Genomic DNA, 14,780 nt, shown 5'->3' with positions numbered 1-14,780 from the left:
TATGGAACCAGGGAAAAGACGGGGACATCAGTTTTCTTTATATTTGCTGCCTTCTTCTCTGTTGCTCGTTTATTTTGCGCCTGTGCTATTTTACACTTATCCCTGCACTAAGGATATTGGAATGAATCAGACAGCCATTCCCCTAGTGCGGAAACGGACAAGTAAACAAACAGTTGCCAAGTTAAATGCCATGATAAAGGCAAGCGTAGCCTGTTGTGGGAGCTTAGCCTGTTGTGATGGTTGTGTCTGTTAAGTGGCTCTGAGTTCAGAATCTGTTTATCTGCAGAGTCTGGGATGTGCTTAGCCCTGCCTTTTAGTGTAGTATGCATTATATTGCCTTAGCTGTTTGGGCTTTCTTGTGCTTTTTTGCCTCCCAGCCATAGCCCTGGGCTAAATGTAAGTGAATTCAAAGGTCAGACTATATCTGACCAGTCCATATCTGACCGGTAACACTTGTCTTGACAGCCCTGCTCTGCTCCTGCCTCTTGAGAGGCCTGAAGCCTCAGTATGGACCCATAGCTAGTGATAAGCCACTGGTGACAGCTTGTCTTATTTTAAACAGAAACCCATTTAGAGACTAATTTAAGAATAGTTGAACCTGATATAGTCCTCCTCTCAAATGATGCAGATTTTATTCTTAATTTTTGAAAAGTTCTTAAAGGAAACTGAGAAACAATGACTTTTCTTGTTTATTTTGGCTTATTTGCCTTTTTACTGCGTTTTATTTTGGGGTTGGGGGGGTGGCCATTCCTAAGAAAACTAGCATATGAAGTTCATTGTGATCTTACAGCATGTCTTCAATCTTAAAATAAGGCACCAAAAATGCATTCAGAGAACAGGTAGATAAAGTAGCACTGCTATAATTATGGAGAAACAGTAGTTTCCTTTTAAGCCTTTCTCTTTCAAGAGCTTATAATTTTCTGTAAAAGCCAAACGTTATCTCTTGGTCAGGTATGTTTTATTCTTGCTCTGATTCTGTGTTAGAAAGTTTGATTGAAAAGGGAAGATATTAACATTTTGTCTCCCATACAAAGAATGTTCATATTTGTATTTTTTTTTGTAAAACTCAATTTCATACCCCTGAGCCTGCCTTAGTTTGAAGAGTAATATCAATATCTTTTATCTACAAGGAGTATCTCTGCCATTATGTGTGCATTTGTGTGTGTGTGTGCGGGTGTGTGTGTGTATAAAATCAAAACCAGGAAATATGGCATACATTGTTGAGGATATTAGATAATCAATTCCTGATGACTATATTTGCACAGAATTATCAGATGACAACCAGTTTTATTTTATTTTATTTTTTTTATTTTTTATTTTTATTGCAGTAAGCGGGCCTCTCACTGTTGTGGCCTCTCCCGTTGCGGAGCACAGGCTCCGGACACGCAGGCTCAGCGGCCATGGCTCACGGGCCCAGCCGCTCCGCGGCATGTGGGATCTTCCCGGACCGGGGCACGAACCCGCGTCCCCTGCATCGGCAGGCGGACTGTCAACCACTGCACCACCAGGGAAGCCCGACAACCAGTTTTGACCGTCTAATGTAGTAGGTGATATGGCATTCTCTATCGTCTGGGTCGTATGGCGGTAAAATGATCTCCATTTTATGGTCTCCGTTATCCATCTCCTGGGCCTTAGAAGAGAAGGGAACTAGAATTTTAGAAGTGTGCACTGAGAAAATTGGACTCAAGTTAGCAGCCTAAAAAACAGTAAAACCAAGCTGTGTGTGAATAACAGTTTTTCCCCCTTTATTTTGTACAGATTGAGGAACTGAGCTATAGGGGTATTTTTAATGAAAGGTGAATAAGCTATACGTAGCTTGTACAGAAAGCATCTCCAGCTATACTAAATATAAAACTGTCAACTCTCTGAAGGTCTCTGCAGTAATTACTCATCCTTCTCGGTTGACAGCGGCGGCATGTAGCACAGGTGAGAGCTGCCTCCGGAGCCAGGCTGTGCGAGGGGTTCAGAGCCCAGTCCACCAGCTCCTGTGTCGCTCTGGGCAGACTGCTTTGTGTCTCACACCCATTTACAAAAAGAGGATAATACTACCTACCTAACAGGGCCGCTAGGAGGATTAAATGAGTTAATATGTGTGAAGCACTTAGAACACTAGATGAGTGTTAGCTATTCTGATTATTGATGCATATCTATCATACATTTTAAGTGGCCAGTTTTCATAGAGAGTTTGGCATTTGAACCGGGCCTTAAAGGATAAACAGGATTTGTAAAAATGAGATATAAAGAATTTAAAATGGGGAAAGCTGTGTGAAAAGTTGCAAAGAGCAGGTGAGTCTTTTCCCCTCCTTTTCTCCTTCCATTTATTGCTTACTAGCTTTACACCTGCCGCAGAGCTCAGCGTTGATGAGTGTTACATAATCGTATTCAGCCCTCGCGATAACCCTACCAGATAGGTATTTTACAATCTCATTTTACAGATGGGAAAGTAGCCATAGAAGAGTAAAGTCACTTTTTCAGAGTCACCAAGTTAAATGCTTGGCCTAGTTCTGACTGTAAAGCTCAGGTTCTTAATTATTATCCAGTACTTCCTTCCTAAGAGTAGACTATCAGAAGATGATTCCAAAAAATATTTTAAAAGAATGCTCTGGTGTTGGCGTTCTAGACATTCGTAGGATTATGATTATTGGGGATCAACAGGGATGCACGTGATCACTTTGTCACAGTGAAAGACTCTCGATACTGTGTATGCTAGTCATTTCAAAAGATTGAAGAGAAACGCGTGCCAATGCTTGCCGACTATATCGCTGTTCCCCGTCATTCTAACAGTGTGGAGGTGCTTTTTTTTCCTGAACTGAGAATGGCAGCACTGGGTTGTTGAAGTTTTTATTATTTTTCTCGTCAGAAATTATACAAATTTCCCTTGGACTTCAGTGCCTCAACTTTAGTTGCCTCAAATTGACTGCTGTTTGAGTACCCTTTTCAGTTCCCTACATCTTAGGTGTGTCTACAATTCTGCTTCCCAGTCTTCAGCATTTTTGGTTTCATGTCCATGGGGTTTGTCTGGAATATAATGAGGATGATCGTAATTCTATTGCTGTTTATTCCTTCTGTCCTCTAACTAGTTTGTCATGCTGTCTTCCTTTTGAACCTATAATGGAGTTGATCATTTCATCCTCATACTTTTCGTCTCAAGGAGCTCACTGGCCTTGACTTGAATTTTAAATCGTTCTGTCCCCATGTACTACTTCCTTCCATTAATTAGCTGATGGCTGTTTTTTTCCCTCTGTAGTTTTAATGCCTTCTATACTATTTAAAACTACTCTTTCCAGAAGATACAGCCAGCAACTCAGGTGCTAGCCTTTATAAAACTAGAATCAGACTAAAATGAACTAGAATCTTGGTAACTAGTATCTTTCCCTAGAATTTATATCTTTCTCTCTGCTTTTAAGAGAAAAAAGAAATCAGAGATTTAGCCAAAAATTTCAAAAGAAAAAGCAGAAGCATGCAGGATTTGTCAGTGAACCATTCACGTCAGCTGTGTAGGCTATAAGACCCTTCGAAGGTTTTTACTTTTACTGTACCTTTTACTTATTTATTTTTTTAAATCATCCCCAGCATCATGAAGCAGGCCTTCGTGACCTGTCTGGACCGTTGCAGCGGTCTTACAGCCAGTTATTCTTCCCACCTCCCCTCTTTTAGATCACATATATCAGCAGCAGTCTGATCTTACTTAAACAGGCATCTAATCTTGTGTCTTAAAAGTCTTCTCTGGCTCCTCATTGCCTGTAGTACTATCTAAATCCCTAACATGCTGCACTCAACCTTGGAGTCTCCTCTAGAGGTGGTAAGCTCCATGAGAACAGGTATTTTCTCCACCACTTCCCCCATAGCTAGACCAGTGTCTGAAACAGCTATTCATTCCATAAATATTCTAGGCCAGGGCTTCCCAAAAACAGGTCCTAGGTTTGCCTCTCATAGGTTACAGGTTTGTTGAGAAGCATTGGTGGGTGCCTTCCACCTTTGGGATGGCCAGATGGAGCCTGGCTCATCCAGGACTCCACTGAGAGTAATTGGAATCTAAGGTCTCTGCCTGACGACTGGTGGTGTGCTGAGCACAGGCAGGAAGATGCTCTGCGACCTGCACATCTACTTCAGCTGCCCACTTCAGAGCGTCCCACTGCCCACGTAGGTGAGGGGCCATGGCGCTGCTGGAGAGTTTATGGTGCAGGTGCCTGAGCAGCATAGCCAGAGGTGCTGCTACTCAGAAGTGAGGGTAGACTCACAGGAGGTCAGTCTGGGGTTCCCAGCTTCTGGTAGAAGCCTCCTCTGTCTTCACTTACGTTGGATACGTTTGTTAGTTCTGTGCTGATATTCCCATTTAGTAGCATTCCAGTTAGCCATGGGCTGACCAGTCCATGAACTAGGTAATTAAAACCAAGTTTATCTTTTATAATTTTAGATTTTAAAACCTTTCTTCACTTTAAAGTGAAAACGAAGAGTAGTGTTTATAGTATTGTCTTGGCCAAAAGGTTCGTTTGTTTTTTTCCGTAAGATGGCTCTAGTAGCACTTAGTTGTCTTTAACTTCATTCAAAACCATTTTGTTAGATTGTATGTGACAGCCATCATATCAGCGTGCATTTCAAAAAAAAAAGGCTTATCAAAATTGGTGAATTTTTGTGTAACCATTTTAATATTGAAGATGGAAGAAAAAAACATTTTCGGCACATTATGCTTTATTATTTCAGGAAAGGTAAAAATACAACCAAGACGCAAAAAAAGATTTGTGTAGTGTGTGGACAAGGTGCTGTGACTGATCGAATGTGTCAAAGGTGGTTTGTGAAGTTTCATGCTGGAGATTTCTCACTGGACGATGCTCCACAGTCGGGTAGACCAGTTGAAGTTGATAGCGATCAAATTGAGACGTTAATTGAGAACAAGCAACGTTATACCAAGCAGGAGGTAGCTGACATACTCAAAATATCCAAATCAAGCGTTGGAAATCATTTGCACCAGCTTGGTTATGTGAATCGCTTTGATGTTTGGGTTCCACATCAGTTAAGCCAATAAAACCTTGACTGTATTTCCCCATGCGATTCTCTACTTAAAAGTAACAAAAACATTCCGTTTTTAAAACAAACTGTGACGGGGATGAAATGTGGATACTGTACAATAATGTGGAACGGGAAAGATCGTGGGCAAGCGAAATGAACCACCACCAACCACACCAAAAGCTGGTCTTCATCCAAAGAAGGTGATGTTGTGTATAAGGTGGAATTGGAAGGGAGTCCTCTGTTTTGAGCTCCTCCTAGAAAACCAAACGATTAATTCCAATAAGTACTGTTCCCAGTTAGACCAACTGAAAGCAGCACTCGATGAAAAGTGCCCAGAATTAGTCAACAGAAAATGCATAATTTTCCATCAGGATAACGCAAGACCACATGTTCTTTGATGACCAGGCAAAAACTGTTACAGCTTGGCTGGGAAGGGAAGTTCTGATTCATATGCCGTATTCACCAGACATTGCACCTTCAGATTTCCATTTATTTCGGTCTTTACAAAATTCTCTTAACGGAGAAATTTTCAGTTTCCTGGGAGACTGTATAAGGCACCTGGAACAGTTCTTTGCTCAAAAAGATAAAAAGTTTTGGGAACTTGGAATTATGAAATTGCCTGAAAAATGGCAGAAGGTAGTGGAACAAAAGGGTGAATACGTTGTTGAATAAAGTCTTGGTGAAAATGAAAAATGTGTCTTTTAGTTTTACCTAAAAACTGAGGGCACTTTTTGGCCAACCCAATATTACTGCCGTTGTATCATTACTGATGGATGGGCCTAGTTAGCCTGTTTAGTGTGAAAGCGGCCAGAGTTGTTGATGTTCCTTTGTTTTTGCTTTTTGCCCAGGTCAGTTAATGCCACGTCAAAGAGAATTCTGTAGAACTCTGTTGTATTCACACAAACCAGGACCCTCATGGTTGTCAGGTCTTTCAGATGCAGCCTCGTGCTTTCAGGGGGAAGGTTTTCAAGAAAGTGTAGGTACAAACCTGTAAACGCTATTAACATCTATATAGTGCTTTATTGTTTCAAATATGCTTTTATACTCACATAATTTTATTTAAACTTCACAGTCACTCTGTGAGGGTTATTTTTAATTTCACATTATAAGATTTTCTTATTTTACAGATTGGGACACTGATTCTGAGTAGTTAAGTTACTTAAGTAGTTAAGTAACTTAAAAGTTACACAGCCAAAAACAGGTCCTCAGTGGATTTGATCGAACAGGTGTGACTTCAGGGAAACAATGTAAACAGACTTCATGGAAGATAAATAACTAGGAGAGTCATTTATACCTCTTGTCCTTAGAAAAGGTTTCTTTTTCTCATGTAAAGCATTAAGTTGATTTCTTATTAGAAAAGCCTGAAAAATTGAAAACAGTATGTAAAACTAAATAGATATAAATGGATAATTTCTGAAGATTAAAACAGCTTTGAAAAACTAAAATAAAATTCAAGAAAAAAAACAGCTTTGAAATTAGGACATACATAGTGAGAAGCAGACATCCATTTAAGGTTTCACATGTAGAGGTATGTCTAATATATAAGTGTGTGGATGTATATTCTCTGTGTCACTAAGGTTCACAGTTAGGGTTTCTTAGATCCTTATTTGTTGAAATCTCCTTTTGCTTGTACATTGAGGCTGAAGTTGGCAGTTTTCCTTCCAGGTGTGGATTTTGAAAATGAAGTACACTTGTTGAAATGTGAATTGCATCATCGTGATGCATTTATATGGTGCTACCCTCCAGGATTATGGGAAATTTTCAGGGTTGTAGTTTGGCTTATGGTATATATGAATCATGGAGAGCACTCTAGGTCTGTGAGTTATCGGTTTTGTTTTGGGTGCAGTTCATGGTGTTTAAGTCTCTAAAAAAGAGTTTGGAGCCTCTTGCATCCTGTTGGCTGAAGAGACTCTGCCTTGGGACTTCCCTGGTGGTCCAGTGGTTAAGAATCCGCCTTACAGTGCAGAGGACGTGGGTTCAGTCCCTGGTCAGGGAACTAAGATCCCACATGCCGCAGGGCAGCTAAATCCGTGCACTGCAACTACTGAGCCTGCGTGCCGCAACAAAGAACCTGCGTGCCACAGTGAAGGACCCCACATGCCACAACAAAGATCCCACGTGCGGCAACTAAGACCCCGACGTAGGCAAATAAATAAATAATTTTTTTAAAAAAAGAGAATCTGCCTTTCAGTTACCTGAGTGCTGTGGGACCACAGACCTGCTCAGCTTACCTGATGTAAGTGGTCTTAACACTCACAGCCAGCTGTGTGTCACTGGTGACTAATTTTACCCTGTTTATGACCTAGGACTTTGAGTGGGCAGTATTTGAAGAATCTGAAAAGATTCTTAAATATCTAAAAATCTTGAGAATCTAAAAATCTGGCTGCCATTCAACTCACTATCAGTTTTGACTGTGGTCAGAGAATTTTATTTAAAACAATACAGGGAATTCCCTGGTGGTCCACTGATTAGGAGTCCAGGCTTCCAGTGCCGGGGGCACGGGTTCGATCCCTTGTCAGGGCACTAAGATCCCACATGCCATGCGGTGTGGCGAAAAACATTGAAAAACATTTTTTTAATTTAAAAATACAAATTGCTGATTGCCCTATAGTTTAATAAATCGTGTTTGATCATTTTATCCAGAACGCTGCCCTCCCCTACCTCCCTTCAGGTTTGAAGCATTCCTGGGCAAGCTTTTTTTCAGTAAGTACATAACAAATCAGTGCTTATATGTAGCTGTATGGTACCCCTATCGTGGAAAGCTACACTTTCTTTGTTCCGGGCATTAATGGAGAAAATGCATAATTACACTGAAATGGTAAACTAAATTATCCATTAACACTTCCTGGGGTTTTAATATAACCTTCTCTCTCTACCCAAAAGGCAACATGCATTTCGTCCATAATATCAATGCTCCATTTTAAGTGAATAGTTTTTTCATTTTTGATCTGTAATGGCGATTAGGGTGACCAGTTAGTCCTTGTTTGCCCAGGACTGTCCTGGTTTCAAAACTGATAGTCCCTTTCAGTCCCAGACAAACCCTAATGCAGGGCTAGTGGTCGCCCTAACAGAGAGCTCTTCTGTCAGTGGGTTTTAGGCGTGTTACTGGAACTATGGTAAAAACCTAGATCAGTGGTTAAAAGAATTTATTGTGCATCAGAATTACCTGGAAGCCTTATAAAACAGTGATTTCTGGGTCTCGTTCCCCCTAATTCCTGATCCATTAGGTTTGGGGTAGAAGCCTGAGAATTGCTTTTCTAACAGTTTCATAGGTAGAGCCAAGGCTGCTGGTTTGGGGTCAAGCCATGTCCAGGGTGAGTGTGATGGTGTTTTATTCAGATTTGTGAGGAAAAGGAACTGCTTCTCTGCTGACAATCCTAAGCACTAAAGCCATCCCAAAGGGTGTTTGTGTGTCTGAGCTGTGATCATGCAGCACAAAAAACAGCTGATCCCGTTAGAGATGACAGAAATGGGGAGAAAGTTAAAACAAAAAACAACAAAAAACAGTCGAATTAAAAACAAGTCATTTATACACATGTATATATATGTATACACACACATGCACATACACACTGTATATACACACATATAGTAAGTTTTTTAGGTAAACTTTCATTTGATTATCAATTTGAATATCACATAAAGTATCTGATATGGGTCGTTACTTCCAGAGAACACATATTCATTATTATAGCAGAACTGATTTAAGCTGGGTGTAGTAGGGATAATAGTACCCACCTTGCCTGCTTCTCAGAATTATCACTATGAAAATCCATATGAAAGGTGTGAACATGCTCTGCGGGCATAAGATGTCATGGCGATGATTATCATGTACTTTACAACTGAGCACTGCTTTTCAGCGCTTTCATCTTCATCACCTCATTGACTGTTTTCAGGTATTTCAGTTCGCCAGGCTTATCTGTCCTCAGAGGTAGTCACCATGTAGGTGGTTCCTGGATAGTGGTTCATAGTCAGTGGCTGAGCTTTTGCTCAAATCGCTTCTCCAATTTGTACCTTCTTCCTCATCTGTAGGGTAGAATTAATGCCTGTTCTACTACTAACCTTAGAACTAGTTATAAAGCTAACTTGAGAAACTGTATGAAAACACGTTCAAGCCTCTGTTACACATGGCAATTGGTAATAATGAGTAAATTATAAATAAGCCTCAAAGAACAGGAAGCATGTTGTTTTCATCTGTCCTAAGCACCTCATCACTTTATAAATTTTTCAGATGGATTGAGTTTATTAATTTAAAAATCATTTTATCATCTTCTTTTCCTTTTTTTTAATCTCTGCTTTTTTTTTAACATGAAGCATATAGAGGATGATAAGTATTATTGAATAGGTTGAAAAAGAGAATAGAATATCTTTTGGGGTATCTGGGTTTTTTTTTTTTCTTTCAATGTGGGCGTTTTCTGCTCCATAACCTTTATTATTTGTCTGTGAATTCTTGCCTTTTGCCAGCTTTTTTTCCCAGTCCCACCCTGCTTCCCTTAAGACTTGGGGCATATAACCTCTCTGCTACTAGTCCAAGCAGCTTCCCTGCCTTAGATTTCTCTTAGAGGATGCAAAATCTAGGCCAACTGAGAAGTTATTTTTTTTCAGCATGTTTATCTTAAGTTACAAAATGGTATTTCTTAACTATTTTCTTACGTAGTCTAGTACAAGTTCCCGTACCCAGGAAATCTTCCTTATAATAATACAGTTGCCTCTCGGTATCTGTGGGGCATTTGTGCCAGGACCCACCACAGACTCCAAAATCTGCAGATGCTCAGGTCCCATAGCCAGTCCTCCACACCCATGCTTTCGTATGTGCAGATCCAGCCAACTGCAGATCTTGTAGTACTGTATGTATATATGTATTGGAAGAAATCTGCATATAAGTGCATCCGAGCAGTTCAAACTGTTGTTCAAATGTCAGCTGTACTTTTGAGGAATAATGTCTTCATTATGGGTTGTCACATTGAAGGGAATGTATTAGGTATCTAACTCGTTTTCAGCATTGTACTTGTGGGATCTATGGTATGACAGAATCTGTGGCACAATGTGGCCTGGCATACATTATATGTGGGTACTCAAAACTATCATTGACAGATTGATTTGGCAAACATTTCCAGTTTCTGCACAGTAGCACTATGCCAGCCAACAGTTCATACCCATGTCTGTCTGAACAGCAGATTGTTTGTATGAATCTAATGTGTGTTTTGCCCGTTCTTATAAAAATTTGTAAAGGGAAAAGTAAAGTGCTAACACTAGTAGTAAGAATGGTAGCTCTCAAGTATGTAATACATTTGTAACAAATACGGAAATCATTAAGCACACCAAAAATTGTTAATCTTTAGCCTCAACTATACCTTCATTAGATTTGACCTGCTTACTCTGTTTCTGATGATGAATAAAAGGACAAAAAGAACATTTATGAAATATAGATTATATATTATAGTTTGTGTCTAGAAGATACTTTTTAATTATAGAATGTATTTCATAATGGATTTTCTTACAATACATTAAATTATTCAACTTCTGTACATTTAATTTTCAACCGTCTTCAAGAATACATCATAAGTGGACTTCCCTGGTGGTGCAGTGGTTAAGAATCCGCCTGCCAATACAGGGCACACGGGTTCGAGCCCTGGTCCAGGAAGATCCCACATACCGCAGAGCAACAAAGCCCGTGCACCACAACTACTAAGCCTGCGCTCTAGAGCCCGCGGGCCACAACTACTGAAGCCCATGTGCCCTAGAGCCCACATGCCACAACTGCTGAGCCCATGCACCACAACTACTGAAGCCTGTGTGCTCTAGGGCCCGAGTGCCTCAACTACTGGGACCATGTGCCGCAACTACTGAAGCCCGCGCGCCAAGAGCCCGTGCTCTGCAGCAAGAGAAGCCACCGCAGTGAGAAGCCCGCGCACCTCAATGAAGAGTAGCCCCCGCTCGCCACAACTAGAGAAAGCCCGCACACAGCAACGAAGCCCCAACGCAGCCAAAAATAAATTTAAATAATAAAGTAAATAAAACCCAGCATTTTAAAAAAATTTATTTATTTATTTATGGCTGTGTTGGGTCTTCGTTTCTGTGCGAGGGCTTTCTCTAGCTGCGGCAAGCGGGGGCCACTCTTCATCACGGTGCGCGGGCCTCTCACTATTGCAGTCTCTCTTGTTGCGGAGCACAGGCTCCAAACGCGCAGGCTCAGTAGTTGTGGCTCACGGGCCCAGTTGCTCCGTGATATGCGGGATCCTCCCAGACCAGGGCTCGAACCCGTTTCCCCTGCATTGGCAGGCAGATTCTCAACCACTGCGCCACCAGGGAAGCCCAAAACCAGCATTTTTTTAAAAAAAGTAATACATCATAAGCAAATGTATAACATTTGACAAAATTCCCTAATAACCCTGAAAAAAAGATTCTATGTATTATAGAATTATGTGTAAGTTAAATATAGTAGCTCTGATAAACATTTCTGTCATTTGATCAACCTTTAAAAAATATTAAACTGAGAACAGAAGGGGGATATTGTTTGAAGGAGAGAGTTGTAATCACTGGTTTATTGCAACATAATGTGCAGCATCCTAATTAGTCAAGTATCACGTGCCACCTAGGCATGAAATAACTATTGTTTCCTAATTTAAATCTGGAAATTTTCAATTGCAGAACAGCTTGAATAGCCTTCGTTGGAAGTAGCCACTGGGTTTTTTTTTTTGTTTTTTTGTTTTTAAGGTATTTGTCTTCAGAAACAATGAAGGTCATCTTGTATCCATAGAGACCACATGCACTTTCCTCATTATTTCCAGCATTATTTCTGTAATGGGTAGAGTTATTTATGACATTTAAACCAAAAAATTTTTTTTTCAGAAAGCAACTTTAAATATTATCACACGGTAAATATCAATGACTGAAATTACTTACTCCATAGTTTCTCAAAGAAATTAATTAATATTAGAAAATTAGTAGCCTCTCAAAATTGTGTATATTGGCGTGTTCAGTAGTTATCCTGCGGGGGGGTGTGTGTGTGTTCATTTCTTGGAAATCATTGAAAATTGTAGACTCTAATTGTTTTAATTGGTTTTTTTAAGAGACAGTAATTTCACATGCTTTAGATTAAAGCAAATCTTGGTTTCCGTGGAGGGCAGATTTTTTATATTTCACCTAGTCTTCCGTCTCTCTTTCAGGAAAGTGGTGTGGGAAACAAAATGGTTTCAGTGTATTATTGTTTTATAAACAAAGCCAAGGTCATGAGTTTGTTTACTTATTATCTACTTTGCTTTGTTCATTTCCATGGACTGCACATCCCTAACCTAAATCAGCTGGGGACAGGGGAAGAAAATATTAGACACTTAACTTGGTTTAGATCCGCTACCAGTAAAACCCACTGTATTAGCAATCTAAATTAGGACACTTTTGTTAATGAAGAGAGTCGCTTTTAATGATAATATCAGGGCAACAGTCATAAATTGGGACTGTTTCAGGCAGATGCATGGTCAGTCTGATCATTAGGGTTGTCATTCTAGTGTGGTGTTTATTATTAATTCTGAAACTCTGGGTTTAGGGAGAGAAAACCTCATTTTTGCATGTAGCAAAGAGACAACGTATCTTGGAGGATAACTGGGTAAAATCTTTAATGTTACATATTTGCCAAGACAACTTCATAATGCATATTGTCTTTTGTAATATATTTAGGAAAAAATTGCTGTTGATAAACTGCTTCTCTCTTGCCAATGAATAGCATCAACTTTATCATTTTTGTCCAAGATGTCACAGATAGCGTTCAGGACTAAAAAGCCTATCAATCATCAGATAAAGATGGTGACTGGCAACATTTGTGTTTATTCCTTCTGTTAATTTGTTGTCCAGAAAGTCTGTTGTTGTAAACATCCCCGACTGGAAGCTGTAAGACATAGCTAAGCTTTCAGTCAGATGTTTGCTGCTACCGGCTCTTCACAGACATCGTTTCAGGATAGTTATATCTAAGAAGTAGAACAGGGGAGGCTATAAAATGTGTGGAAAAACACCAGGAATCTTTAGGTTTCTTCATTTACTGCTCTCTGTGAGAATGCATGTTTTATGCGAGAGTTTAGTGTGGGATGCTGTCCTAAGAACAGGATATCCTGTAGCAGATACCATCTGAGCTTCCCAGACTTAAGATGCTGCTGCTGCTGGGCCTTAGAGAATTTGGTTAAAAAAATTTTTTTTTCCACTATGGGTTCTTATTTCTGTTTTTGCCCTGGCAGTGAACTTTCATTCTTTATTGCCTTTCCAAGTAGGCTAGAGTTTAACTTCCCAACAGTTCAGAAGACTGATTTCCTCCTTTAGAAATTCTGGAGACGTTATTGAGAGTACATTTATCACCACCACCCCACCCTACCGCTCAGCAGTACACAACCAAGACATTTCAGCTTTTTCTGTCGTGAAGAAGTGTACAAACTTCGTCTCTGGCCTCTCAGCCCCCTCCCCCCCCCAACTTCCTGTTCTCCACCCGGAATGATGTCACAGCTCCTAGTCAGAACTGTCCTCTAAACACTTGCAGGACTTCAAACCACTGAGCCTGTTTACAACATTCACCATTGGTTATATTTGTCTTACATTATTGAGTATATTTTCCTGAGTATTTTCAGGTTATCACTTGCCTTTTCTCTTCCTCATTAGAATGTTGATGCCTTGTGAGCAGGTGCACTGTACCTATTTTTTGTGTTCCCTCACAGTGCTGAGCAATACAGGGCTTTTCTCACAGGTGACATTCAGGGCAGACTATTGATAACGCATAATTTTACAACAGCTCTTTTTCTGAGTTTTGAAATTTTGTTTTCTTATCTCTTTGTCTTTTAGACACTGGGAAACATTTCTATTTTATTGAAATCTTTCTCTTCAATAAAGCTTTGGTATTTTATCATGTATTAATATTAAACTGCTAAACATCTTACTGTGTTAGGTTCAGTGCATAATTAAACCAAAAGGTAAAGTTCTTGCTAATTTTTTACATGCATATCTTCCTTGATTAGATCATAAGCTTTCTGAGGGTAAGGACATTATATCTTTATAATTACCAGTTTTCCTGCCGTCTGTGTCCAGTAGAGCACCTTGCCTGTATGGGGCCCCACTAACAATTTTGTTTTGTTGCAGCAGTGTCTACTATTTGCTTATATCTTTTATACAGATATATAAAATGTAGCTGCCCAGATGTATTCGTGCTGCAGCACTGATTCTTAAATGCTCCTTTATGCTAGTTTACAAGACTTACGTGGCCAGAGTGGAGGGAGGTGGCGTAGGTAGTTGCTTCAGACACAGGTAGCTTTGCAAGTTGAAGTATAATTTTCAAGCTTGGTGATTAGCATGCAGCAAGTATCCCTTCATACTCAAATCTTAATAAACGTGCTTTATTAAGAGTTGACCCTCTGATTTAGCACATTGGAGGCCTTGGGTTCCAGATAGCAGCAAACAGGGCCATTTGCTCTAAGAGCCCAGGGAGTGCTCCCTGGAAAGGCAGAAAGAGTCCTCTGGTAATAGGGTTATTTTGTTAGACAAGGTGACATTGTTTCCTACGAAAAATTTTGTTACATAGCTTTGAAATTCAGTAAGGTAGATAGAAGCTGCCTAGTTTAATAATTTGCCTAGCTGAATTTGAAAGACTTTTTAAAATGATAGCCCAGATCTATGCTAAAAGAAGGGTGGGTGTCCTGCACAAAGCTGTGACACTCTGCACAGCCGTCCACTCATCCCTGGATACTCAGGATTAATGTACAATCTATGTTACGTAACATTTGTTCCATGTTATT

Source organism: Lagenorhynchus albirostris, chromosome 17 (assembly GCF_949774975.1).
Source record: "Lagenorhynchus albirostris chromosome 17, mLagAlb1.1, whole genome shotgun sequence".
In the NCBI taxonomy this organism is placed as follows: Eukaryota; Metazoa; Chordata; class Mammalia; order Artiodactyla; family Delphinidae; genus Lagenorhynchus; species Lagenorhynchus albirostris.
Note: the sequence above shows the minus strand (reverse complement) of the source record.